The sequence below is a fragment of the Mustela nigripes genome, chromosome 5 (assembly GCF_022355385.1).
Source record: "Mustela nigripes isolate SB6536 chromosome 5, MUSNIG.SB6536, whole genome shotgun sequence".
Taxonomy (NCBI): Eukaryota; Metazoa; Chordata; class Mammalia; order Carnivora; family Mustelidae; genus Mustela; species Mustela nigripes.
The window spans coordinates 30,989,175-30,993,687 of NC_081561.1; the positions used below are offsets into that span (position 1 = coordinate 30,989,175).

Sequence of the window (4,513 nt, forward strand, 5' to 3'; positions counted from 1 at the left end):
TTTTTTAAAGATTTTATTTATTCTTCAGAGAGAGAGGGAGAGAGAGCGAGCACAGGCAGACAGAATGGCAGGCAGAGGCTGAGGGAGAAGCAGGCTCCCTGCTGAGCAAGGAGCCGGATGTGGGACTCGATCCCAGGACGCTGGGATCATGACCTGAGCTGAAGGCAGCTGCTTAACCAACTGAGCCACCCAGGTGTCCCTATTTCTTTATTTTTTAAAAAAGATTTTATTTATTTATTTGGCAGAGAGAGAGGACACAAGTAGGCAGAGAGGCAGGCAGAGACAGAGAGGAGAAGCAGGCTCCTTGCTGAGCAGAGAGCCCAATGCAGGCCTCAGTCCCAGGACCCTGAGATCATGACCTGAGCCGAAGGCAGAGGCTTAACCCACTGAGCCACACAGGCACCCTTGAAAGTAAGTCTTAAAAAAGAAAATAGAAGACCAGATATGAATTTTTCTTTGAAGAACGGAAGCCTTTTTTTTAATTAACAAAGGGCTCACTAATTAGATTCGGACAACTTCAAAGAGCTAAATAGAAATCTCAAAGTGAATACATTTTTACATTGCACTTACTGCTTTCCAGATTCTGGCCTCCCGAGGGAAGAGAATGCTCACTACTGTACCTGTTGTGCTGAGGATGTCACATCTGTGATCGCTAAGTTCTGGTCGTTGCCTCTCTACCTGCTCATCTACCGCACTCCTCAGTGGGTGAGAACTTCCAAAAGGGCAGGGACTAGTGTGCCAGGGTGGCTCAATCAGTTAAGTGTCTGCCTTCAGCTCTGGTCATGATCCGAGGGTCCTGGGATCAAGCCCCAAGTTGGGCTTTCCTCTCCCTCTGCCCTTGCCCCTGCTCATGCTCACACCTCCCCCCCACACTGTCTCTCTAATAAATAAATAAAATCTTAAAACCAACAAAAAGGCAGGGACTGTGTCTGTCCTGTCTCTGCTGTGTGCCCAGCACTTTGAGTCATGAGCACAGCTGTGCCCCTGGCTCTGTGCCACAGCTGGCCCCCAACAAAGACTTCTTTTTTGTGTTTTAATTGCTGAGTCAATAGCTATCTTCTTGGTCTCTTATTTTACATTTATTAGATAAGTCGAAAGAACTGTTCAGTTTGTTGTATGAACACGTGTAGAGGCATAGGACTGAAATTAATTATCTAACAATACAGAATGTATTGTTTAGGATGTAAAGTCCATCAAGGCTTCGGGATTCTGAGCTATTTTGCTAGAATGGAAAACCGCCTGAGCCATCTCCATCTCTAGCAGATGCATGTTGTTTCCTGTGATAATTAAGGCATTTGATGGTCTTCCCAAGTCCATAGCATGCGTTTGCTGCAAGTGCTGGCTGCAATTTTCTGGTCCTGGCTAAGCTAACACACGTCTCCTTGGTAACTACTGATTCTTCTCCTCATATTCTTTGATTCCAAACAATCTCCAGAAGTTGCTGCGCTGCTTGATTTTCATTCACATACCAAGAAGGTTCAGATGTCTTACTTCCTTTGATGAGATTTTCCGAAGACTGCTCCTTTACTTCTATATCCGGGACAGGGTGTGCGGGCTGTTCTGTCCTTTCTTCACTTTGTCAAAGAAGCTTTCTGGTCTCCGAGTGCCCAAAAAACCAACAGAAACTATCTCTCCAAATTTACACAACTGTAAACCACAGCAGCCTATAGCATTTATTATGGAATCATTTTGAATAACTCCATAAGAGATTCCCAGTTTCGTTGCTCTCAGAATAAGATCCCTGTATGTTGTAGCCCCAAATGGGTCATCAATCACAAGGAAGGCAACACCATTGATATCAGCATCCTTCAGAATATTATCTGCTTCTTGTTCCACTTCTTCTTTATGAGCAAGAATCAATTTTTTTTCATAAGACTCTTCCAGGGCTTTCTTCCCTACTGTCAGGACTGAGGTATAGGCTTCTACATACACTTAAGTGTGTTGTTTTCCAACTTCTGGCCCCTTGGATGTTGTTCTTGGCATCACCCAGGCCCAAGTTGACCAGGTAATACATTTCAAATTCCAGGGGCAGGGAGGCCACTAACTGCTGCCTTTCTGAAGAAGAAGCTACTGATCAGAGTGCGCTTTTTTTTTTTACGATTTTATTTATTTATTTGACAGACAGAGATCACAAGTAGACAGAAAGGCAGGCAGAGAGAGATGGAGGAAGCAGGCTCCCCGATGAGCAGAGAGCCAGATGCGGGGCTCGGTCCCAGGATCCTGGGATCATAACCTGAGCTGAAGGCAGAGGCTTTAACCCACTGAGCCACCCAGGCGCCCCTGATCAGAGTGCTTCTTACACTGGATTTGCATCCTGCATAAAAATGAAGCAAGAGGGGCGCCTGGGTGGCTCAGTGGGTTGAAGCCTCTGCCTTTAGCTCAGGTCATGATCTCAGGGTCCTGGAATCGAGCCCCGCATCGGGCTCTCTGCTCAGCGGGGAGCCTGCTTCCTTCTCTCTCTGCCTGCCTCTGCCTAGTTGTGATTTCTCTCTGTCAAATAAATAAAATATAAAAAAAAAAAAAAAATGAAGCGGGCGCCTGAGTGGCTCAGTGGGTTAAGCCGCTGCCTTCGGCTCAGGTCATGATCTCAGGGTCCTGGGATTGAGTCCCGCATCGATCGGGCTCTCTGCTCAGCAGGGAGCCTGCTTCCCTTCCTCTCTCTCTGCCTACTTGTGATCTCTCTCTGTCAAATAAATAAATAAAATCTTTTTTTTAAAATTTTATTTCTTTATCAGAGAGAGGGGGAGAGAACGAACACAGGCAGACAGAATAGCAGGCAGAGGCAGAAGAAGAAGCAGGCTCCCTGCTGAGCAAGGAGCCCGATGTGGGACTCAATCCCAGGACGCTGGGATCATGAATGACCTGAGCCGAAGGCAGCTGCTTAACCAACTGAGCCACCCAGGTGTCCCAATAAATAAAATCTTTAAAAAAAAAATGAAGCAAGACATTATTAAGTGTAGTAACACTTTTTTTTTCCTTTTATGACTAATTTTTTTTCTGAGGAGCACTGACCAAAGAAGGGAAGATGGTTTCTTAGATCTGTTTCAAAGCGTGTGTTTTCCCTGGATTTTTGACATTGCTTTTCAGAGGGATAACTGACCTTACTCTTTCGCTCTCAAGACAGGAATCATATACATTAACCCCCTTTTTACTTAACACCTTTCATTTCCCATCAAAGAAATTATACTAAAATATAGAAAGACACATTTCCTTCTTCTAGCCCAATATCTACCCTACTTTCATGACCAGTTATTTCCCAGTCTGGATATGAAAATTTATAAGAAACTCTGTAGGACATTCATTCAGTGAGCAAGTAGTAGTGGAATTTTGTGACCTGGACACATGGTGGAAAAGAACATTCTTGTAGCAGTTTGAGATGGAGCCTAGATGGTTCCTGGCCTTTGAAAGTGCCCTCACATCCAGTGTCACGTGGGCGTTCTCATCCCCCATCTTGCTTCCCCTGCTATCCGAATCTGTGTGATTATCTGTGTTCGGATAGTCTGGAAGAGCAGGGAGAAGAGATGGCAAAAGAGCATCCAGTCGTCTGTTGTAGTTAATGTCAGGAGCTCTCTTATCTCTCTGAGAACTGGAAAGTCACTGGGGAAATAATTACCACATGGACTAAAAATCTCTATTAGTCTTTGGGTAGAACAATGCCAAGAGGAATTTTCCAATGTTCCCCATCCCATCTTTGTGTCCTCAAAAACATCTCAACGGATGTTGAGATGGGGTGAGGTGAGATGGGGCGGAGTGAAACTTAATCCTCCATCTCAGGGAAACTAGGTATCATAACCATGTCACATGACATTTGAAAATAGTGAAAAGTTTTGCTTTTTGATTATTTTTCCCTACTCTTTTTCTTACGCATCCTCTTTTCTCCAAACACAATTTTGAATGTAGTGTATATACCAGCGGATAGACTTCTTCATGTACTTTGCATCCTAAATGCTCTCCTTTGTGGAGAATCCAGAAGCAGTGATGTGTTTTTAATTTAATTTATTTATTTGAGAGAGAGTGAGTGTGAGAGAGCAGGGAGAGGGAGAAGCAGGCTGCCCACTGAGCAGGGAGTCTGATGTGGGACTCGATCTCAGGATCTTGGGATCATAACCAGAGCCCAAAGCAGATGCTTAACCCATTCCACCCATGAGCCCTGCAGTGATATGTTTTTTGAAAGCAACTGTGCTATAATACCTTTTTTTTTTTTAACTTGAATAACTCACAAGGAGGGAAACTGTAGATTTGGAATTTAACTTGGCAAGATAATATGTAGATATGATTAACTATAATGAAATCGGCAAGGTCTCAGACGGAGCTATCAATGTAAGGTTGATGTGCAAATATAACAAAATATAATTTTAACTTGAAGTGAACAAACACAATTTGCTATAACAAATGGTCTGACAAATGCAATTTTCTATAATGAAAAAAGCCTTAAATTTTAGGTTATAAGAATACACATTCTTCTCTAGTGCACATGGAACATTCTCCAGAATAGATCACATCCTTGGTCCTA

General features: G+C 43.6%; 1 pseudogene; it reads right to left on the reverse strand.

The window, feature by feature from the left end:
- Nucleotides 1–1,176: 1,176 nt before the first annotated feature.
- On the reverse strand, nt 1,177–2,014 carry LOC132018598 (diphthine methyl ester synthase-like; annotated as a pseudogene).
- Between the last annotated feature and the right edge of the window lie 2,499 nt (nt 2,015–4,513).